Below are 25,777 nucleotides of genomic sequence, written 5' to 3' on the forward strand. Positions count from 1 at the left end.
CTTATATTGGAGGCTCAGGTCTTTGCTAAGTTATGGGGAGGATAAACAGATTCTTCAAATTTTCATTTGAAAGATTGAACTCATAAGTCAAGTGTAATTTTATATTTCCTACTGAGATTCCAGAATATTCCAAAGGTAATATTTGTATTGAAATTTTGCTGAAAGAAGAAAAATCTACTTTTACTCCTCTAAAAGCATGTTACTGGACCAACTTCCTGTAACAATGGAGTTAAGCCTTGGCGTAAAGAGTTTAACAAAGATATACAGAACATCGTCTTTGAAATGTCTATACAGCACTTGGGACTTTTAAAACTTACTCTATCAAAAGACGACTGAAAGTTATTTGCGAGCTTTAAAATGCATTTTTTATAATATTAGTTTTCTTTTTCGACTCTGGCTATAAATACATTTACTTTTCCCCACATTCGCTAACTCCTCCTTCCTCCCACCATCTTTGTAGATGCCGATTCACCATGGGGTGCAGTTATATTGGCGCTGGTAACTGTTCAACACCTGGTCCAGATGGATTAGATGCAAAGTAAAGCTCCCTCCGCATTGCATCTTTAATCCAACTTCCTAATCAATCACACAACACTTCCATTTCTACATCATTTCACCCTCTTTGCTCCTTTTGAGTGGATCTGTCCATTTCGTGCCAATTTCTGGATGGTTTTATATGGGCAGCCTAAGTCCACTGGGGTGTTCGCAGCCATTAGAAAGGAACTTGCATGACATGGGAATGGATTGGTTATTTATTTTATTTATTTAGAGATACAGCACTGAAACAGGCCCTTCGGCCCACCGAGTCTGTGCCGACCAACAACCACCCATTTATACTAACCCTACAGTAATCCCATATTCCCTACCACCTACCTACACTAGGGGCAATTTACAAAGGCCAATTTACCTATCACCTGCAAGTCTTTGGCGGTGGGAGGAAACCAGAGCACCCGGCGAAAACCCACACGGTCGCAGAGAGAACTTGCAAACTCCGCACAGGCAGTACCCAGAATTGAACCCAGGTCCCTGGAGCTGTGAGGCTGCAGTGCTAACCACTGCGCCACCCACTTCCCCATTGGAGTGATTTTTGAAAGTAAGGAATGAAGCCTAATACCAATGGCTCCATTTGTACCAAATCCAGCAAATTCTGAGATATTCATGTAATGCACAAAATTCAATGAAAATTTGATACAGTGGGTGTTATTTCAACAACAATACCACCCATATTACAAATAATTCAATTTGTCCCATTTACCATTCGTGGAGGAGAGATGTTACAGCTAATCAACAGCACTGTTAATAATTTAATAAAAGCATGGATGGAATGCTGGGACTATCTGTCGGGGTTTTCTTCCCCTGAAATGATGCTCTAAATCTGTGAGCTGCTTCAGTTATCAAATCAGCCAAGAACTGATAAAAATTCAGAACACCTTTCAATTCAGTCATAACTGATGCCTGCATTCAAATTGGGTTCTAACAGCGTAAGAATTGGCCACATGCTCACTTCTCTAAGGAGACAGTTGACAGCCCAACAAGACATCACAGAAAAGATCCCAACTGTCTACTACAATAAAAAAATCACTCAGTATTGATGTTCTGTGAGTAGCACATTCTAAATTATATCATACCATACGTAGCAGCATGTTCTAAAGACATCTAGAAGCTTATGTTCATTACGCCATTTCTACTTTTAACTCATTCTTTCCCAAACTTGAAAACTGCCAAAGTCCTCATTGCCCTTGGTCTTTCCTTTTCATACAATCTTTAGTCTTTTAATATCCAAACTTGGGGCTGCCTAACCACTACTTCTTGATTTATCGAATCTTTTCTCCTACTAATTTAAATCTGCCTTGACTCCTGGCCACAGAAACTTGAGTGGACTATTAATTTCAAAATCTTAAGTCTTATGATGGCTCTCCATTGTCCTTTCAGACTTTACTAAGGATACTCTTGCAAGATAAGAAGGGGGTACTCTTATAAGCCTAGGTTGCACCTCTGCCTCATGAAAGGAGTAATGATCGAAATATTATTCTTCAATCAAGCCCTCAAACATATCCGCATGTAACAAGAAGTCAAAGATAATAGTGAATGAAAGGCCTGACAGGCACTTGGCACACACATATTCTGGTAGAGTCAAGTGTTTATGGTTTTTGACACACATTCTATATGAGGCATTGAGAGATAGGACTATTATTAAAATGTTGTCTCCTCTGAGACAACATTTTTGTTGAACTACTTAAAATTTGGCAATTATAGTTTCAGACTAAAGGTCTGCAAAGGAAACCTGACCAGAGCCCAAATGCCGGACCCGGAAGTGCGACCTGACGGGACCCGAACCCGACACGTCGTCAGGTCACGTCGGGGTCTGGTTGGGTAGCAGGCCTTTACCTATTACTGATGTAAAGGCCTGATACCCGACCCGATGGGTCCCGACTACATGTGTCAGGTTCAAGTCGGGTCGGGCTGGACTTCCGGGTCCGGCATTCGGGCTCGGGTCGGGTTTCCTTTGCAGACCTTTACTTCAGACACATATCTATTTGGTTGAATGATACCATTGAAAGTGACCCATATGACAGAATTGGTCATCATGGGTTGGTCGTTAAAGCCCAGCTTGGGTCTGCAAATGAAACCCGACCTGAGCCCGACAGAACCACATCTGACCCGAACCCAACCAGGCCCGAGTCCTTTCATTTTTCCCGCGCCTGACCCGACCCAACCCGATCACCTGAATGTTCAGTTAACCTAGCTTCTGTTTTTCACTTGTGCAGATAAGCAACAAAAACTGTAACTGGACTTGAAAGTTTGTTTAAAAAGTACATTAAAATTGGAGCCACGTACCGGAGGTGGTGATAGAGGGTGTCCGATCCGGCCCGACCCAACCTGAACCCAACACATGTCGTCGGGTCCCGTAGGGTTCGGGTTGGGTAGCCATGCTCTATTGGTCGTTATTGGTCATTATTACAACTTTAGGTCTCCCACTGACAACTTTTCAGCTCCAGTAGTGTCGGTCACTTCTATAAGCAGATCTCATATCCCTTATGTACTGGAGTTGATTAACATTTCCCAATATCTACAACGGCTAAACTTCGGGGATGTCCTTCCCACATGCCCTCACATGTGCTTCCTTATGCAGGCAAACTGAGAAAACACTTGGTAAGATGAGGCCACATACAAATCTTAATGTTGCTTTATTTCACAGACAGTAAGTGAACATGCAGAGCAACACTAGACTCATTTCATTCGATCATCACAACATGTATTGACATAATAATACAAAATAATATACATCATGTACGGGACCAGGGATCTCACAATGAAATATTTGTGAGGTGTTTATTCCTGAAACAGGCTTCTTATTTACAATCTTTGAGGAAACAACTTTGCAGTTTAGCTCTTCAGTATTTTTAATTACTTTTCATCTCAGTAGCTTTTTAAAAAAAATTTTTTTGAATACAGTTAGTTTTTTGAAAAAACAATGTAACTTGTTTTACAAATCCTTTTTTATGGAAAGGTGATATAAAATATTCCAACTTGTGGCAGCCAACCCACTTTAAATTAAGTTTCTATTGGGTGACTTTAAGATAGTTAAGGTCAGATTTAATACATGTAAATCAAAAGATTCCCGGCCCGCTCCCACCTCCGCCCCACTTTATGGTGATCCGCAGGGGGGGCGACAAACTGGCTGCCTGCCCCAGGCCAATTGAGGCCCTTAAGTGGCGACTTAACGACCACTTAAGTGCCTTTGCCCGCCTCCACGGGTATTTTACCTATGGCAAGTGGGCATCCAGTAGACGTGAAAGGTCGCCCAATGATACCTCGTGGCCTTCCAGCGCACCTGGGGGGGGGGGGGGGCCGTCAGTCAGACACAAGGTGTCCAATTGAGGGCCGCCCCCGCTTTCCCAACCACCCCCAGGACCCGAGACACCCCCCCCTTCACCCCAGACGGACGCCCTTGCCTTGTTGGGCCATGACTGATCTGCCTGGCGAGGCAGACCAAACTTACCTCGGTCCTGGCTCCATGTCCTCGGCTGGGCTGCAGTCCCAGCAGTGGCCACCGCTCCATTTACCCATCATAAAATCCAGCCCAGAGAAAGCCCAGTATTCCAGCCAATAGAGAACATCTAGTACTTGCTAGGTTAGCTGACACTAGGAAGAGATGAAGATAACCTAAAGAAGGAAGATAACCATTGAAGATGGCGCAATTATTTTACCTTAGGCAGACAGGAGTTCACCACCGACATAAAAGTCGGTGGCGAACCCGCTTCCGCATAGCCCGGGAATCTGTTCTGCATTTTCCGGGTCCCCAGGCTTTAATTGTCCCGAGGCGGGACTTTCACATGCTTGAGGGAGGAAGTCCCGCTTCATTGAGTTGCTGACCAATCATCGGGCAGGCAGCTCTTAGTCTCAGCAGCGCCACAAGGAGCAGTGGCCACTGCTGGGACTGCAGCCCAGCTGACCGAGGAGGATGCCATGGAGCCAGGACCGAGGTAAGTTTGGTTTGCCTTGCTGGGCAGATCGGTTGCAGCCTGGCAAGGCAAGGGTGTTCGTTTGGGGGGAAGGGGGGGGAGGCGTCTCGGGTCCTGGGGGTGGTTGAGGAAGTGGGGGCGGTCCACAATCGGGCATCCTGTGCCAGTATCACTGGGCGGCCTGTCATGTCTACTGAACGCCCGCTTGCCACGGTTAAAATACCCGTGGAGATGGGTGAAGGCCCTTAAGTGGCCGTTAAGTGCTCCCATAAAGTGGTGCGTAGGCGGGAGCGGGTTGGGAAGGCCTCCAGAAGCCTCCCGCTCAATTTTCCGCCACCCCCACATCACCATCTGGCTCTCTGGGGGGCTTAAAATTCTGGCCCACAGCTCAGTGTATGATTTAACACTCACTTGATTAAGGGACAGTGTTGACACTAGGAGCCTATCTGTGCTACATTGATGACAAACTTTAGGTTGAATCTGTACTGTGACCTTGGACATTGTCCTGTGTAACTTTGTTCGGCTATTACCAAGTGAAACCAAGTTATGAAGGTGGAGATGCTGTGATGCACTTAAATTAATTGTTGTACTTATGCTAATTTCTATTCATTTACTTTTAGTGTAATCACCAACAATTAGCCTTACAACTGTATCAATGACTTTATTGTAGTTGGAATTAAATAAATAGTATTAGTTCGCAACTTGCCGTGCTCAACTAAGTCTTCACTGTCTGGCCAAGTAAGAGTGCAGTTGGACTTTACTCAGTGTTGCACTCTGGTCTTGTCTTGGTTAACAATCAATATTTTTTTGACTGGCTTATGTATGATAATTTAAAGTGAGCTTTACATATTATGAAATGCTCAACATGAATGGTAAATCCATTTACATTTTCCATGTGTACATCTTGATTAAAAAAAAGGGGGAAAGGACTATTTATCTTACACCTTTCCACTAATGCAGGCCACACATAGTAATTTTTCAACAGACTATTTCTTACTTATTGTGCAGGATTAAGCATTTGTATTTCCTATTTGATCTTGCCTCTCAATGGGCACTGTTATTCTCTTTCCATGTGTAGTCCACATGCACATGAACTATTGCTGGGAGGATTAGGCAGTGATAAGGCTCACACCCAACAGGCTGTGAAGCCAGCACTATAACTACAATGTAATATTTATGTAGGAACGTAGGAATGTACAGCACCAAGAAAGATTGCTGTCGGCCACCTGGCTCTTCCCAGTACATCTAAAATAACCATATCCCATGATATTTCTCATACCCCTCTAACATTTATCTCTTTTCTCTGATTGTCTAGCTTGTCATCTCTCCAAATGGCATGACCAGAGTCTGTGCTTCAGTAGAGCTCGCAACCATTGACAATGCCATTACTTATTCACTGATTACCATGTTCACCTTGTGTGGATCGCATAATGGTCTGGAATGAAACTGTGGACACCTTCACTGAAGCCTTACGAATCTTTGGCCAAGGTGCCCGACCTTGGTCTTCAGGTCAGCTGGAACAAGACAAAAGTGCAATTGCTAGGACATTATATTATTCCAGCTACCTTCATAATAGCTGATGATTCACCCAAAACAGTAGAATCAGTGACACCATTCACCGACGTAGCTAGCACAATTACCTCCAATGGGGACCATTCTGACTGCTGTAGGGGCATTGCACTTGCAAGCTCTGCATCAGCTCCCTATCTCAAATATGGAGTTCAAGCACAGGCTACAATTGCAAACTATAAGGGCTAGATTTTACCTCACTCAAAACCCATTTGCTTCCACAGAGTAAAGATCAGGCCCAATGGCTCTACAATGCACCAGTAACATTCATATGTAAAGACGGCTCAGAAACAGGAGCATGCGGCAAAACAGTGAATAGACAAATTGGTGGACGTGATTCCAGATCGCTTCACACACTAGTAAAGGTTAAGCCTTAGGGTAAAATCTTAAATGAGACTCACTGCAACCTGACTAATCAATCACTTCCATCCTGGTTGGTTAATCATCACCAACTCTTCTCATGTGGATGCCTCGTGCCTCACCCGAAGCCTGACCCCGCCAAAACATTCACTACCAAACCACAACCAACATGGAAGAGGCCATGAGGCAGACCCAGAACAAGATGGGATGACAACATAAGTGTTCCTTAACAATATGGGCTTTAGTGCCGATGAACCGAGTCACAAATGAGAGTCTGAGATTGTGATGATTGGTAGTGAAAATGTCCTCTGAGAGATAAGACTGGTATACAATGGATAAAAGTCATAGTTGTTGTTTCAAAATGTAATTACAACAACAATGTGAGAAGACCAAGACCATGTTAATAATATCAATGTTTGATTTTAAATCTACAACAGCTCCTTTTTCCCTCTCCCCCTTCCAAAGACACAGTTTGCTTTGTAGCCAGGCCTCAGGAGACTGTCAGTGTTGTTTTGCTGACTGACCAAAAGGGATACTTGAGAGAAACAGGGAAATTTTTCTTTTCTCAGTTTTTCCATCCCTCTCCCAGAATGGTTCAGCTGAGGATGGTGAAATTCATCCCACTGTGGGGAAGAGAGGAACGTACAATATCAGAACAGGCTAATAATGAGGACAATGCACCCTTACCAATCAAATAGTACTTTTACTTTAATGAATGATGATGCTGATGGTTTACACTATCCAGTTTTGTACCGACTCTGACTTTACGTTAAACTGTTGAGCAATTTCACCCTGCACGCCAAAAGTGAAAAGTGATTTAATTCGAACCTCCTCGTTTCAAATCATCGAGCAACCCACGAGAATTCTCACTGTTGAACCAAGTTGTATAACAGCCAGTGGCTCCCTTGAGGAACTAGAGTTGACAAAGACAAAAGGAATGACAGGTAGGCTGTCGGTTGGCTCAGCCACTCCAGCAGTAGAGCAAAACTCCCTGGTTGGGAAATCTGAGCTCAAATCATCAAGCTAATGCATTGTTTTATCTGGGATTTCTCCTTGGGGGTGAGCGCCTCAGTTTCAGATAGGATACAAAGAACAAAGAACAGTGCAGCACAGGAACAGGCCATTCGACCCTCCAAGCCTGCGCCGATCTTGATGCCTGCCTAAACTAAAACCTTCTGCACTTCCGGGGACCATATCCCTCTATTCCCATCCTATTCATGTATTTGTCAAGATGCCTCTTAAATGTCACTATCGTACCTGCTTCCACCACCTCCCCCGGCAGCAAGTTCCAGGCACTCACCACCTTCTGTGTAAAGAACTTGCCTCACACATCCCCTCTAAACTTTGCCCCTTGCATCTTAAACTTATGCCCCCTAGTAACTGACTCTTCCACCCTGGGAAAAAGCTTCTGACTATCCACTCTGTCCATGCCGTTCATAACTTTGTAAACCTCTATCATGTCGCCCCTCCACCTCCATCGTTCCAGTGAAAACAATCTGAGTTTATCCAACCTCTCCTCATAGCTAATGCCCTCCAGACCAGGCAACATCCTGGTAAACCTCTTCTGTACCCTCTCCAAAGCCTCCACATCCTTCTGGTAGTGTGGCAACCAGAATTGCACGCAATATTCTAAGTGTGGCCTAACTAAAGTTCTGTACAGCTGCAGCATGACTTGCCAATTTTTATACTCCATGTCCCGACCGATGAAGGCAAGCATGCCATATGCCTTCTTGACTACCTTATTCACCTGCGTTGCCACTTTCAGTGACCTGTGGACCTGTACGCCTGGATCTCTCTGCCTGTCAATACTCCTAAGGGTTCTGCCATTTACTGTATACTTCCCACCTGCATTAGACCTTCCAAAATGGATGGAGGCCTTCCTTCCTGCACTGCTTAACTTCACCTCCTGGTAGGTTAGCTGAGAGGGAGCACAGACAGTAACTGTGAAGCTGTTCATGGGTTGAATCGTTCCATTCCTCTCACCCACCTCCCACAACTAATAAAATTAAATGGCTATTCAAGGGGCTAATTTGGGGGATGCAAAGTATAGTCAGTCAGTGCAAACAAAGCACAAGGAGAAGAATTAGTTATCCAATTGTCTACACACCCCTACAATCTGTAATGCTGTATTTTCCTTATTTTTGGAGATATCCCTTGATAACATAGCTGATGACTTCAGTGTGCAACCCATGCTCAAGTGGGAAACATGCATACAATGAAATCCATGCTGCCCCACGAAATGTGATACAGCAGACTATTGACATGCTGAAACAACACTTCTGCTTCCTGGACCACACTGGAGGAGCCCTGCAGTACTTGGCAGAACAGGTGTCAAGCTTTATATGGTCATATGCTGCATAACCTCGCCATCATGAGGGGACAGCCCTTGGTGCCAACTAGAAAGCAAGCAGCTGCAGACGAAGAGCTTGAGGAGAAGGAGGAGGAGGATGAAGAGGGAGAGAAGGAGCAGGAAGGGAGGAAGCAACCTAAACAGCGCCTTTCTGGCCAGGCTGTCCATGAAGAACTCATCTGAGTGTGATACCAGTAACTACAACCCCAATTCGCCATTCACCAGCAGTCCCACACCTTCCCTTCCCTCTGTCACTGATTATTACAGTGATGGCCACAATGCAAAAATAAAAGCCACCACAAAATAAACATTCCAAACCAAATTCATGGATGAAATCATGCCACATTGCATCTGAAATCAACTAATCACCCCTGTGCATACTCTTAGTGCCTGTCAACCATGTGCCTTTGCCTGTGCCATGTGCTACCCAAGTGGCTGCAGCACGGCTGGTGAAAGGCTGCTGACTTTCAGTGGAGCAGACTGCAGATGGCCTTGGAAGATGACCTCAAGCACCTCTGGGCCTAGAACGCCTGGCTGTGAACTGCACCATCCTCACCAGGGGCAGCAGCAGTCTGGGCTGACTGGCTGGCTGACAGGCAACTGCAAGGGCACGAGTGGAATGGCAGGTGTGATAAGACAACTGCTCTCTCTCTCAGAGAGGCCATCAGGTTCAAACTCCATGGAGACACTTCCACTCCCCTTGTGCAACACTTTAGCACTCCTTGAAATCTGTTTGAGGACAAGTAGCTGGACTGCGGTGACAGCTTGCAAGCCTCTTTGAGTGCTAAAATCCACAGAATAGCATGGATTTCCCCCATTGTACTTGCTGACATTGCTTCTTCAAGCAAAAGTACCAAAGCGAGATTACCTGGTTGATCATTCAATCTCATTGATATTTTTGAGGTTTTTGCTGGTCCTGAAAGCACAATTCATGAGCAGTGTTCTATTCCCATTTCCCACACCTGCCATCTTACAGCCTCTCTGAATTCATAGAATTGTAGAATCATACAGCACGGAAGACGGCCATTTGGCCCTTAGTGCTTGTGCTGGAATTGCCATGTATTGCCACTCTGCATGCTCAGTGTTGGTGTGAAGCTTGTGTCAATGCTAACCTTGGTGTGTAAGACAGGCATGAGGCCTAGACTTGACTGCAAAGCAAAGTGAGGTGAGACTGCCATAGAGTCATAGAGAGATACAGTACTGAAACAGACCCTTCGGCCCACCGAGTCTGTGCTGACCAACAACACCCATTTTATACTAATCCTACATTAATTCTATATTCCCTACCACATCCCCACCATTCTACCATCTACCTACATGAGGGGCAATTTATAATGGCCAATTTATCTATCAACCTGCAAGTCTTTGGCTGTGGGAGGAAACCGGAGCACTCGGCGGAAACCCACGCGGTCACAGGGAGAACTTGCAAACTCCGCACAGGCAGTACCCAGAATTGAACCCGGGTCGCTGGAGCTATGAGGCTGCAGTGCTAACCACTGTGCCACTGTACCGCCCATCTCACTCCATTTAATTCCAGTGTCAGGAAGGCTGTCAGGCTGTATTTACACAATTACTGAAGCATCAGTGCAAAGCAAAGCTGTTTTACACCAAGATTCCAGCTACAACATGAATGGAACCTAAAAGTGACATTATAGTGTAAGTTTACATAGAAATTTTGTGCTTAATGCTCATGCCAAATAGGAACTGAATTGAGGCCATACAGATCTCACAAATACTGCTAGGAGAAAGGCATTTTTTGTCTGATCTGTCTAGGTTAAATTTGACCTCAGGTCTTAGAGGTGAAAGTATCATGTTCTAACACTTTTGTCTATCCTTATCAAAGAGTATTTTCAAGCCTCTCTCTTAGAGACTGAGAAGTGAGGTTAAAAGAAATTTCTTTCCGTGGAATGTTGTCAGAACATAGAATAATTTACCATGGGGAGTAGTTGAAGGGAAACCATTAAATGTTTTAGTTTAGTTTAGTTTAGAGATACAGCACTGAAACAGGCCCTTCGGCCCACCGAATCTGTGCCGACCATCAACCACCCATTTATACTAATCCTACACTAATTCCATATTCCGACCACATCCCCACCTGTTCCCATATTTTCCCTACCACCTACCTATACTAGGGGCAATTTCTAATGGCCAATTTACCTATTAACCTGCAAGTCTTTGGCATGTGGGAGGAAACCGGAGCACCCGGAGGAAACCCACGCAGACACAGGGAGAACTTGCAAACTCCACACAGGCAGTACCCGGAATTGAACCCGGGTCGCTGGAGCTGTGACGCTGTGGTGCTAACCACTGCGCCGCGTTTTAAGATAAGGGTAATAAGTATTTGAAGCAGAGGAAGATACAGGGCCATGGAGAGACAGCAGGGCAATGGGATCAGTTTTGCACTTCTCTAGCAAAGAACCAGTCTCCTTCTGTACTATAAACATCTATGGTTCTAACCTCAATATCATTGATTCGCAACAAATTTGCTGGCTTGTTTCAATCCTGAACTGAATCCACTATTGACGGAACAGGCTCGAGGGGCTGAATGGCCGAGTCCAGTTCTTGTTAGCCCTACTAAAATCTGGGAATAGTACAGAAGTTGGTCACATATTTACCTATCCCATTATCATGTTTTTTTCAAGGGATATGGGGATCATGCAGGATAGTGGAGTTGAGGTTGAAAATCAGCCATGATCTCATCAAATGGCAGAGTGGGTTCGAGGGGCCGAATGGTCTACTCCTGCTCCTATTTCTTATGCTGTGATGTTCTCTATTGCTGGTAAGTGCAATACCTTCACTCGTACTGCTCCAGGTCTCATGTACAATAGACGTATCCCTATTTAAAAGCTATAATGCCTTTCTTTATCTTGATATCACGACTGATGAGGTAGACAACAATTACTCAGGTGCCTCTCCTCCACCCTGTGTCACGACTGACATCACTCATGTTAAGCAAATGTTGATGTAACAAGCATTCAATTGCCCTGCATTACAAATGCAAATGGTCACATTCCAGCACGCAATCATTTGTCACTCTGAGACTGATTAACTTCTGTTGAAGAACAAATGACCTCTAAACAAGCAGGTTCCAAACAAAAGCAACTGTAATCTCTGGCACAGCAGCGTTTGTTTAGCAAAGGCAAGGGAGATTGTAATGCTTCAGAGAAAACTTGCATTTATATAGCACCTTTCTCAACCTCAGGAAACTCCAAAGCGCTTTGAAGTACTTTTGAAATGTAGTCACAGTTGTAACATAGGAAATGCAGTACCCAATTTGTGAACAACACAATCCCACAAACAGCAATGGCATAAATAACCAGATAATTAGTTTTTTTTCGGGATGTATGTTGAGAGATAAATATTCACCAGGACACTGAGGATAACTCCCCTGCTCTTCTTCAACACCACAAAAACAGATTATCTGGTCATTATCACATTGGTGTTTGTGGGAGCTTGCTGTGCACAAATTGGCTGCTGCGTTTTCTATATTACAACAGTGACTACACTTCTAAAGTTCTTCATTGGCTGTGAAGTGCTTTTGAGATGTCTGGTGGTCTTGAAAGGCACTATATAAATGCAAGTCTTTCTTTTTTCTTTATCTTCAAATAATGCTGTGAGGTCCTTTATATCCACCTGAGAGGGCAGATGGGCCTCAGTTTAACGCCTCAATCAAAGGACGGCAGCTCTGACAGTGCAGCACTCCCTCAGTTCTGCAATGGAGTGTCAGCCTAAATTTTGTGCTCAAATCTCTGGATTATGAACACACAACATCCTGACTCAGAGGTGCAAACACTATCAACTGAGCCACTGGAATATAGATTACTTTCAGTCCCATGGATTTACAGGCAGATTTATTATTGCATGTGCTGAGATCAGGAGGGAGTGACTTAAATATTGAAATCATTATGGATGCTGACAGTGAAGTTTAAAAATAATGATCCAAAGCAATGCTGACATTTAATACTTGAGGAATACTGGATTTAGAAAAATTTTAGAAGTGTTTTACGAACTGGGTTTCACATTGGCACAGTCATATTGGAGACTTTACTAACCCTTTGGTTCCCAACCTGGGCACTGACCTGTGTGCTTGGCTCAGTTAAAATTCTGAATGTTTGAAGGATTTGCCTCTGAGCAGGAAGAAACATTACAGAACTGTTCTAAAATAAAAACAAGAAATGCTGGAAATACTCAGCAGGTCTGACAGCATCTGTGGAGACAGAAGCAGAGTTAACGTTTCAGGTCAGTGACCCTTTATCAGAATTGTTGTCCTGGAGTTGGCGGGATGCACGATAGAGCAGACAATGCACAGCCAATGGAAGGAAATGGTTTGTGTTACAGTTTTGCGCAAATTTAATTTTCCTCATGAACACGTGTAAGTGATGCGATGGTATTTATGCAGTGATATGATGCAGTTCATAGTGTTTGACAAAACATAGATCAAAGTTTTGCCAATTAATGAAAACTGCGTCCCTTTAAATTGCTTTAAAAATACAACATGCCTCTATTAAAGGCACAAAACAACCTCGACTTAAGATCAATTGATAGGAGGCACATTGTATGAATTTGTTAAAATTATACAACATCTATCTATATATAACTACGTGCACACTTGTGATATCAAAAGTACACAATAAAAGGCCAATTAAGGGCATCTGAGGTTGGTGATGATTGTGACTTGCGGCACTTGACAATTGCCAAATGTCTCTGACGAACACCAATTAAATTCTAAATGACTACAAGCTTGGGATTATTTGCAGCAATTAGGTTTTATACCTTAAAGGGACAGGTCGCTTTAAACACCACTGCATGTTGGCAGCAGAATAATACAGTATGCGTGACATATTTGTAACAATACTAGAAAGCAACAGACAACGGGATCTTGACTTGAGTAATGATACACATCATAGAATAAAATCACAGCATGGCACAGCACAGAGGAAGCCATTGGGCCCATCATGACTGTGGCAGCTCTCTGATACAACTAACTAATTAGTTCCAGTCATAAGAATATAAGGAATAGGAGCAGGAGTAGGTCATACAGCTCCTCGAATCTGCTCCGTGATTCAATGAGAACTTGGCTGATCTTCTACGTCAACTTCACTTTCCCGTCCGATCCCCATATCCCTTGATTTCATTCATGTCCAAAAATCTATTAATCTCATTTGCGAATATACTGAACAACTGAGCATCCACATCCCGCTTTGGGTAGAGAATTCCAAAGATTCCACAACCCTCCGAGTGAAGAAATTTCTCCTCATCTCAGCCTAAATGGTTGACCTCTTAGCTTGAGACTATGACCCCCTAGTTCTAGTCTCACTAGCCAGGGGAAATAACCTCTCAGCTACTGCCCTGTCAAGCCCTCTCAGAATTCGATACATTTCAACGCGATCACCTTTCATTCTTCTGAACGCCAAAGAATATAGGCCTAAGTCTACTCAATCTCTCCTCACAAGTCACCACTCTCATCCCAGAAATCAATCTAATGAATCTTTTTTGCACTGCCTCCAAGGCAAGTATATCTTTCCTTTGGTAAAGAAACCAAAACTGTACACAGTATTCCAGGTGTGGTCTCACTAAAGCCCTATACAATTACCAAAAGACAGAGACAGGAAACAGGAGCCGGTTTTGTTTTCAGATCAGAAACCCGCCTCCAGTGGGAAACTGATTAAAGTTAAAATTTTCATGTGGGGAAGCACTAAATTGGTATGGAGATGGGTTTCCTGTCCACTAAGAGCCAGTGGAGGCAGGAAGGGAGGTAGGTCGATGAAGTGTGGGACTGATTTAGATTCCCCACGGCAGCCATCACTGAGGCTGCTGGTTATCCTAAGGGAGAAAACTAATGATTGTGCCAAAGCCTTCCACAGCATCATAGGGAAGTGAAATGCCACAGGTGAGCAGGAGGGCTGACACCCAGGGCAGGGATGCTCCTCGTTTCATTGATGGTGACGTGGATCTAATGCTGGAGGTTGTGAGGGAGAGGAGGGAGGCCCTCTTCCCAGAAGGTGGTAGGGGGAGGCCACCTCATCATGCAGCAAGGGCACCTCTTTGTTCAGTGTCATCTCCCTCTGCCTCCTCTTCCTCTCTCACCTCCTGCTGCTCCTCCAATGAGCTTTCTCCTTCAGGGTCTTCAATGTCCACACCTCTCTGGAGAGCCATGCTATGGATAGCGCAGAAGACCACCATAGTGACCGAGTCCCTTGCAGGAGGGTATTGGAGGGTGCCATCTGGATGGTCCAGGCACCGGAACTGCATCTTCGGAAGCCTGATGGCCTGCTTAATGGTTGTCCCATTGAGAAGGTGGTACTGGTTGTATCACCTCTGTGCCTCTAACTGGGGCTCCCGCAGAAGGGTCAATAGTCATGTCTTCAAGGGATATCCCTTGTCCCCGAGGATCCATCCAAGCACTTTGGGGGTTAGAGTGAAGATCTGAGGCAGCCTGAACTGCTGGAGGATGAAGGAGTCATGGCAACTGCCAGGAAAGCAAGCGCACACACGGAGGAAGCTCTTGTTTTGGTCACAGACTAATTGGACATTGAGGGAATGGGAGCCCTTCCTGGTGATGAATCTGATTGATTGGTCACTGGGTGCCTTGATGGGCACATGGGTGCAATCGATGATGCCCTGCATCTAGGGGAATCCAGCAATGGAGGCAAAACCCACTGCCCTCTGTCCCTGCGCAGCCACGTCTGGCATGAAATGAATGTGTTGTCCAACTCTGACAAAGACGGCATCCGTGACCTGCGAGATGCAGTGGTGTGCAGCCACTTGCACGATGCCACAAAAGTCCGGAGCTGAGCCCTGGAAGGAGCCAGAAGCCAAGAAGTTCAAGGCCACAGTGACTTTGACGGCTATTGGCAGGGCATGGAGATCAGAGCTGTGAGGTGCGCAGTCTTTGGCAGAGAGGGCACAGATTTCTGTGACCATCTTCCTGGAGAGTCTCAGTCTCCTGCGGCACCGTGTCCCCATCATCTCCAGGTCCTTCCTTGGCAGTAGATCCAATGGTGATGATATGTCCTCCGTTGCGGTCCTGCCCCTCTTTTCTCTTCCGTGCCCTCCTGTTGCTCGGAAGGTGTTGCATCTCATCGCCACTGGACCCAAAATCTGGCACTTATGTACCCATTGCCAGCTGATGCCTTCCTTTCAGACAGCTGGCTGCCCAATTGTCCTTGGTAGCCTTGCCCCTTGCTCTTCTGTCCTCACAATGCTGGGGGTATGACGATCCCATTCAATGCCTGAGCGCTGAGTGCCCATTCTCCCTGCCACCTGCGCAGTGCCAAGGGCACCTCCTTACCAAATGCCGAATCCCCCTTTGCCCTGCTGACCCTCTTAGGGGATGGGTGAGATGCCCTGGGGCAGACATGACTGGCTCTCCATTCTGTACACGCCTCCCTTCAGCAGATCTACAACAAACACCTCTTGAAATCTCTGCGCTCCCTTCAAAATTCCACCCTCTTCCTCCAACAAGCTCTTAAAAAGCTTTTTAAACACTTTAATTGGCTCGATCGGGAGGAGAGTGGGATCCCTGTCCCACCCTTGTTAACATTGCTTGCGACGGGAACACTGTCCTGAAACTGACACTCTGATTGGCGCCGGTATTTTCGGGCCACCCCCGCCTCTGTTCTCGACTTCAGAGGGGTCCGAATATTTAGGCCTCTTGCTCTTCTACTCCAACCCCCTTGCAGTGGAGGCGAACATACCAGTTGCCTTCCTAATTGCTTGCTGTACCTGCATGCTAAATCTCTGTCCTCTCTGAGATTCTATTTCATATTTTATGAAAATTCAATTTCACCTTCTCTTTTCCCTTAGCTCTGCATTTTTCCCCTTCAAATATATATCCAATTCCCTTCTAAAAGTTATTATTGAATCTGCTTTCACCACCTTCTGGATTCCAGATCATAACAACTTGCTGCGTAAAAATTCTCATCTCACCTCTAGTTCTTTTGTCAGTTATCTTAAATTGGTATCCACTGATTCCTGACCGTTCTGCCACAGGATACAGTTTCTCCCTATATACTTTATCAAAGCTCTTCAAAAGTCAAAATCCTGCTATTAAGTCTCCCCTTAATCTTTTCTGCTCTAAGGAGAACAACCACCGATTCACTTGCACAACAAAGTTGCCAACACTTTCATATAGAGTGCATCAGAGAGGTAGGATTAGACATCAGACATTCCAGCAATGATGCTTTTAATATTTGGTCTCAAATCCAATCATTTTTCTCCAGAGCTCCTGGAAAACTGCTACATCAGTGAAACAGGAAGCTGTGAAATCAGCACTGGTACAATTGCAAAAAAGTCACTGAAGGTAGAATTGAATTTTCATGGAATATGGAACAGAATCTCAGGGAGGAGATGCCGCAGCTTGGATTTACATTTGGCTTTTCAGCCGCTGCATAAAATGATTTCAAATATAAAATAAACCAGCTTGTGCAACTGTTACCAGGACAACCACATTCTGCACAGCTGATGACAATGCACCATAAAACAGCAACACATTTTCACTTTTTAACTGTTAATTCATTCTTGGGATGTGGGTGTCGCTTGGCAAGGGCAGTATTTATTGTCCATCCCTAGTGGCCCTGAGAAGCTGGTGGTGGGTCTTATTTTTGAACCGCCACCAGTGAATTGATACAACTGAGTGATTTATTAGACCACTGCAGAGGGCAATTGAGAGTCATCGGAACTAGGAATGTAACTGGTCCTATTTCAGCTCTGTGTAAGTGAATGGGTTTAGAGTGAGTTAGGATTAGACCATTGAGGTCCTCGAGCCTGTTTCGCAATTCAGTTAGATCGTGGTTGCTCTCTATCTTAACTCCGACTACTTCCCTTGGTTCCATAAACATCAATACCCGTGCCTAACTAAAATCTATCAATCTCAGTTTTGAAATTTTCCATTGACCCCCCCCACCACCCCCAGCCTCACAGCTTTGTCAGGGAGAGAGTTCCAGATTTCCACTACCCCACTTTGTGTGAATAAATGCTTCCTCAATGGCCTAGCTCCTATTTGAAGGTTACACCCCCTAAATACGTTGGTGGGGGACTGGAGTCGCATATAGGCCCAGGACAGCAGGTTTCATTTTCGGAAAGTATGTTGGTGAATCTGTTTTGTGGTCGCTGGTACAGGCTTTTTAAACTGATTTCAAATTTTCAAGACACCATGGTAGGATTGCATTGCACCTCCATGTAAAATAAACAGGCACCAGCTTTAGGATGCAGGACAAATAAATTAGTGTGACAGAAGTGCCTGCTAAACGAAGAACAGCACAGCTCAGAAGGCGCAATCTTTTTCACACTCTCTTCTTTTTAATTCAGAAGCTCAATGAACTGCTGAACTTGCTGCTGGAAAGTACATGCCAATGTTTCCATTAACTACTTTTTCCCCTTGTAATTCCCATCAACGCACTTACTCCTCCCCTCTGCACCAGTCTCCTCTCCTTCTCTCTTGAACACAGTGACTCACATTACTGTGAGGTTCCACAAAACAGTCTTCAGGTATTCATTACGTGAGTGGGTGGGTAGGTGAGAGGGCGTGTGTTTTGGTGGGTGTATGTGTGCGTATGTGATAGTGAGCAAGGGAAAGATGGAGTCAATCACAACCAAGACTCACCGAGGTTAATTTTAACTTTGGACTCTACTGTAGAATGGGTGATATCAGATCAGATGGGGGCATAGTTTCAGAAAAAGGGTCACGCATTTAAGACAGGGATAAGGAGGAATTTCTTCTCTCAGAGGGTCATGAATCTTTGAAATTCTCTACCCCAGAGAGCAGTGGAATCTGAGTCATTGAATATATTCAAGGCCGAGATAGACATTTTCTTGAACTATCGGGGAGTCTAGACTTATGAAGAACAGTCAAGAAAGTGAAGTTGATGCCAAGATCAGATCAGCCATGATCTTATCGAATAGCGAGGCTGGCTTGATAGGCAGTATGGCCTACTCCTGCTCCTATTTCTTATGTTCTTGTATATCAGATGCCCGCTGTACGCCACAGCAAATTTGCATTTCCATTAAAATCGGGAGATGTTTAGGGGTCGCCTGATCAGCTATTATCTGTTTTGTACTACCAAAAGTTAAAATTCATCCTATCCTGATCCTACGTTGTTTCCAGATGCTGATCAGAAATGTGAACAATGCTTGATTATTCCTCTAACCTTGGCTGAAAGGAGCTATGATCAATTGTAGCAACAACACTGCCATCAGTTAAGTCTGAAACGAATGGGGACTGCACTGGGACCCAACTGGGCAGTTTGGCTTGGTTTCTGTTTGGGCATCTCAGCCTTTTATCAGACCGCTGTAAGCCGAATCAAATGCAACAACAATAACTTGCAAAAAGACCTACATTTCGAAAGCACCTTTCACAACCTCTGGACATTCCAAAGCGCTCTACAGCCAATTAAGTTCCTTTGATGCGTGGTCACTATTGTAACACCTTTAACATTGTAAAATGCCCCAAGGTGCTTCACAGGAACATTATTAAACAAAATGTGGCACCGAACCAAATAAGGAGATATTAGGACAGGTGACTGAAAGTTTGATCAAAGAGACAGGCTTAAAGGAGCATCTGAAAGGAGGAGAGAGGGGTGGGGGCTGGGGGTGGGCGGGGTTTCAGGAGGGAAAGCCAGAGCTTAGGGCCGATGTAGCTGAAGGCACAGCCATCAATGGTGGAACAATGAAAATCGGGGATGTGCAAGAGGCCAGAATTGGAAGAGCGCAGAAATTTTGGAAGGTTGTAAGGCTGCAGAAAGTTACCGAGATAGGAAAGGATGAGGCCGTGGAGGGATTTCAAAGCAAGGATAAGAATTTTAAGATCGAGGCAGTTCTAGTGTTCTGACATCTCTGGGAATTCATCTATTTTGCATTTGTGTAAACACTACCTCACTCCTTCGTCTTCTTGTTGACATTTTGTTTAACCTCATTTTCAAAAGGCCGTTACTGTCTTGTACTCCATGCACCATAAACTGGGTAAGATGGGGGAATGTAGCCTCTCCTCATCCATGACTGTAAAATATACAAGAGCAGTCTGGGATACCTTGCGTTGCTATCACAACAGCTCATTTCTTGATGGTATGCCATTATGATCCTGATGGTATGCATCCCAGAGTACTTAAGGAAGTGGCCCTAGAAATAGTGGATGCATTGGTGGTCATCTTCCAAGATTCTATAGACTCTGGAACAGTTCCTACAGATTGGAGGGTAGCTAATGAAACCCCACTATTTAAAAAGGGAGGTAGAGAGAAAGCAGGGAATTATAGACCAGTCAGCCTGACATCAGTAGTGGGGAAAATTCTAGAGTCCATTATCAAAGATTTTACAGTAGAGCACTTGGAGAACTATGGTAAAATTGGGCAGGGTCAGCATGGATTTACAAAAGAGAAATCATGCTTGACAAATCTACTAGAATTCTTCGAGGATGTAGCTAGTAGAGTTGATGAGGGGAAGCCAGTGGATGTGGTTTATTTGGACTTTCAGAAGGCTTTCGACAAAGTCCCACATAAGAGATTAGCATGTAAAATTAAAGCGCATGGGATTGGGGGTAGTGTACTGCGATAGATAGAAAATTGGTTGGCGGACGGAAAACAAACAGTAGGGATAAATGGGTCTTTTTCCAAATGGCAGGCAGTGACTAGTGGGTTACCGCAGGGATCGGTGCTAGGACCCCAGCTATTCACAATATACATTAATGATTTAAATGAGGGAACTAAATGTAATATCTCCAAATTTGCAGATGACACAAAACTGGGAGGGTGAGTAGTGAGGACAATGCAGAGAGGCTTCAGGGTGATTTGGACAAGTTGAGTGAGTGGGTTAATGCATGGCAGATGCAGTATAATGTGAATAAATGTGAGGTTATCCACTTTGGTAGCAAAAACAGGAAGGCAGATTATCTGAATGGCTATAAACGGAGAGAGGGGAATATGCAGCGAGACCTGAGTGTTCTCGTACACCAGTCGCTGAAGGTAAGCATGCAGGTGCAACAGGCGGTAAAAAAGGCAAATGGTATGTTGGCCTTCATAGCAAGAGGATTCGAGTACAGAAGTGGGGATGTCTTGCTGCAAATATACAGGGCCTTGGTGAGGCCACACCTGGAATATTGTGTGCAGTTTTGGTCTCCTTATCTAAGGAAGGATGTTCTTGCTATAGAGGGAGTGCAGCGAAGGTTTACCAGACTGATTCCTGGGATGGCTGGACTGACGTATGAGGAGAGATTGAGTCGGTTAGGATTATATTCACTGGAGTTCAGAAGAGTGAGGGGGGAATCTCATAGAAACCTATAAAATTCTAGCGGGACTTGACAGGGTAGATGCAGGAAGGATGTTCCCGATGGTGGGGGAGTCTAGAACCAGGGGTCATAGTCTAAGGATATGGGGTAAACCTTTCAGGACTGAGATGAGGAGAAATTTCTTCACCAAGTCGTTACCACAGAAGGCAGTTGAGGCCAAAACATTGAATGTTTTCAAGAAGGAGGTAGATATAGCTCTTGGGTCTAAAGGGATCAAAGGGTATGGAGCGAAAGCGGGAACAGGCTTGATCATAATGAATGGCGGAGCAGGCTCGAAGGGCCGAATGGCCGACTCCTGCTCCTATTTTCTATGTTTCGATATTACAACAGTGACTACACTTCAAAAAGTACTTCATTGGCTGTAAAGTGCTTTGAGACGTCCCGTGGTCATGAAAAACGCTATATAAATGCAAGTCTTTCAAGTCATTTTTATACGCACTGTCCAAGGTACAAGTTTCAATGGTGACTTTCAAAAGGGAATTGGATATATACTTATAAAATAAAACCTTAAAGGCTATGGGAAAGGGTGGAACAGTGGACTAATTAGACAGCTCTTTCTCCAATGCAACTAGTTAGCGTTTTGACCTTGATATTTTAATGCTGGTCACTGACCCAGTGTTTTACATGAAAATGTGACCTGTATTGTGCCAACTTGTCAGGGGTTGGATGGTATTACCAAGGAAAAAGGATTTAGAACATTACAGCGCAGTACAGGCCCTTCGGCCCTCGATGTTGCGCCGACCTGTGAAACCATCTGACCTACACTATTCCATTTTCATCCATATGTCTATCCAATGTCCACTTAAATGCCCTTAAAGTTGGCGAATCTACTACTGCTGCAGGCAGGGCGTTCCACGCCCTTACTACTCTCTGAGTAAAGAAACTACCTCTCACATCTGTCCGATATCTATCACCCCTCAACTTGAAGCTATGTCCCCTCGTGTTTGCCATCACCATCCGAGGAAAAAGACGCTCACTATCCACCCTATCTAACCCTCTGATTATCTTATATGTCTCTATTAAGTCACCTCTCCTCCTCCTTCTCTCCAACGAAAACAACCTCAAGTCCCTCAGCCTTACCTCGTAAGACCTTCCCTCCATACCAGGCAACATCCTAGTAAATCTCCTCTGCACCCTTTCCATAGCTTCCACATCCTTCCTATAATGCGGTGACCAGAACTGCACGCAATACTCCAGGTGCGGTCTCACCAGAGTTTTGTACAGCTGCAGCATGACCTCGTGGCTCCGAAACTCGACCCCCCTACTAATAAAAGCTAACACACCATATGCCTTCTTAACAGCCCTATTAACCTGGTTAGCAACCTTCAGGGATTTATGCACCTGGACACCAAGATCTCTCTGTTCATCTACAGTACCAAGAATCCTCCCATTAGCCCAGTACTCTGCATTCCTGTTACTCCTTCCAAAGTGAATCACCTCACACTTTTCCGCATTAAACTCCATTTGCCATCTCTCAGCCCAGCTCTGCAGCCTATCTATGTCTCTCTGTACCCGACAACATCCTTCGGCACTATCCACAACTCCACCGACCTTAGTGTCATCTGCAAATTTACTAACCCACCCTTCTACACCCTCTTCCAGGTCATTTATAAAAATGACAAACAGCAGTGGCCCCAAAACAGATCCTTGCGGTACACCACTAGTAACTAAACTCCAGGATGAACATTTGCCATCAACCACCACCCTCTGTCTTCTTTCAGCTAGCCAATTTCTGATCCAAAGCTCTAAATCACCTTCAACCCCATACTTCCGTATTTTCTGCAATAGCCTACCGTGGGGAACCTTATCAAACGCCTTACTGAAATCCATATACACCACATCCACTGCTTTACCCTCATCCACCTGTTTGGTCACCTTCTCGAAAAACTCAATAAGGTTTGTGAGGCACGACCTACCCGTCACAAAACCGTGCTGACTATCTCTAATGTACTTATTCTTTTCAAGATGATTATAAATCCTGTCTCTTATAACCTTTTCCAACATTTTACCCACAACCGAAGTAAGGCTCACAGGTCTATAATTACCAGGGCTGTCTCTACTCCCCTTCTTGAACAAGGGGACAACATTTGCAATCCTCCAGTCTTCCGGCACTATTCCTGTCGACAATGACGACATAAAGATCAAGGACAAAGGCTCTGCAATCTCCTCCCTAGCTTCCCAGAGAATCCTAGGATAAATCCCATCTGGCCCAGGGGACTTATCTATTTTCACACTTTCCAAAATTGATTGTGGGGGCCTTGCAGGGGGGGGTCATATCAGTTGGGAAATATTGAATGCCATAATGCCTAAGGATTCTCCTGTAACTTCAGAATACGAATTTCTTCAAATGATCAAAAGGTTCAAAATTGAAACGTAAATATTTTAACAGTCTTCATTCAACTCAATCTCCTGTCAGTAAATACTGCATTTTCTGAAGTAGTGTGGCTAGACGCTGATGGTGGTGTTGTTTACTCAGAGCATAGAATGGGCTGGGCTAGGCTGGGCTGCTGACACCACCCTGATCCCTAGCCTCCAGCACTTCTCTCTATCACAACCTTTCTTGCTTCTCCTTGTTTTACTGATAATACTGCTGCTTTGAGTAGTCCTGTCATTGGGTAGCACTTTCGCCTATGAGTCAGAAGGTTGTGGCATCAAGTCCACCCCAGAGACTTGAGCACCAAAATCTAGTCTGACACTGTCAGATGTGCTGTCTTTTGAATGAGACGATAATCTGAGGGCCTGTCTGCCCCCTTAGGTGGACGTAAAAGATCTCATGGCACTATTTTGAGGAACAGAAGAGTTCTCCCCGGGCGGCACAGTGGCGCAGTGGTTAGCACGCAGCCTCACAGCTCCAACGACCCGGGTTCAATTCTGGGTACTGCCTGTGTGGAGTTTGCAAGTTCTCCCTGTGTCTGCGTGGGTTTTCTCCGGGTGCTCCGGTTTCCTCCCACAAGCCAAAAGACTTGCAGGTTGGTAGGTAAATTGGCCATTATAAATTGCGCCTAGAATAGGTAGGTGGTAGGGAAATATAGGGACAGGTGGGGATGTGGTAGGAATATGGGATTAGTGTAGGATTAGTATAAATGGGTGGTTAATGGTCGGCACAGACTCGGTGGGCCGAAGGGCCTGTTTCAGTGCTGTATCTCTAAAACTAAAACAATATTTATCCCTCAATCAACATCATTAAAAAACAGATTTTGAGAATTGCTGAAAAGAGAGACATTTTGTGGAAGATTTTCGTCTTGCACTCATCAGGACAATCTGCAAGAATGACCAATGTAAGGGAAAACAACAACTTAGAAAACAGATTGTTTGGTCATTATCTCATTGCTGTTTGTGCAAATTGGCTGCCATGTATTCTACATTTATAACAGTGACCACGCTTCAAAAGTATTTAATTAGCTCTGAAGTGATTTGGGATGTTCTGAGGCTGGTGAAAGGCACTTTATAATTGCGTGTGTTTCTTTCTTTAGTCTGAGTAAACCCTTAGCAGCCAGTGTTGCTTCAATGGTTATCATTGGACACAATCCACAGTAAGCTGCACTTCAGCACTTTCCTCCATCCTCTCCCAATCTGCATTGAACTCAATCCAGCAACCCAGCCTGGAGATGACAAGGCTCACCCAACCGAATGTCTGCAACTAAACAGGAACCTTGGGGCTCAAAATCAAGAGTTTTCAAACAAACGCTCTTACCCTCCCCGAGGTCCTGGGTTGTCCCAAGGCTCCTCTTTTACAAGTTTGAATGCCACAATCAAGCATAGCAAGGAAAGCAAGGATGATTGAACTAGCCCTGAGCTTCGGTCTGCATTAAGCCCTCATGTGTAGCAGTGTGTCAAAGTTTACATTAATTAAACTGGAAGAGCTGTCATTTAAGAAAGAATCACAGTCTTACAATAAACCAAATTATGCAGCCAAACACAATAGATGGTTCATTAAAGCTGGCAGCTAAAGCAATTCAGTGAGGGCACTCACCAAAGCTTTGTAAATCCTTGAAAATATTATGTAGATAATAGTGTATTGGCAAACAACACAGTGCACATGTTTACCTTGTCCGTGTTCGTGGCTTATCCTGTCTGAACGTACACACTAGCACAAAAGGCAACTAATGGGCTCCGCTACGTATCTTGTGTTACAACCAAGAGAGCAATTAAGGGGATGGGCACAGTAAAATGCCAAGATTCACCTATAGTGATCAATGCAGGGTAGCAACAAAATTTAGAGGTGGGGGACATCAGAGGTGAACCTGCGATTAGGAAGGGGAGTTCCTGATGAGGTTTACTTTTCATAGGGGTTCATGGGGTGGTATCTGAAAAAATGCCTTTCTTACCTACAGAAATTCCAAATGTTTACCCTGCATTTGGTGCATTTTCCAACACTTTAAAGCAGTTTTAAAGATATAAATATTTTATAAAGTGTATATAATATCATGTGACAGTGATTGCAAAGAAAGGGATGAATTTGACAAGTTAATGAGCAAAATTCACCATTTTTAACAGCAATGCATTAAATTTTCTTTTAAAAAAATCAAAAAACATGACATTAGGGATGTGTTGACATCAATTAAGACTGGTGGATGTAAACTATAGCATATTTCTACAACGTTAATATGCTTCCTATTGATCACAATGAAGTTAGGGTAGGCAGTGGCGTAGTGGTATTATCACTGGACTAATAACCCAGAGACCCAGGGTATTTCTCTGGGGACATGGGTTTGAATCCCACCACAGCAGAAGGTGGAATTTGAATTGAATTAA

This window comes from Heterodontus francisci, chromosome 27 (assembly GCF_036365525.1).
Source record: "Heterodontus francisci isolate sHetFra1 chromosome 27, sHetFra1.hap1, whole genome shotgun sequence".
Classification (NCBI taxonomy): domain Eukaryota; kingdom Metazoa; phylum Chordata; class Chondrichthyes; order Heterodontiformes; family Heterodontidae; genus Heterodontus; species Heterodontus francisci.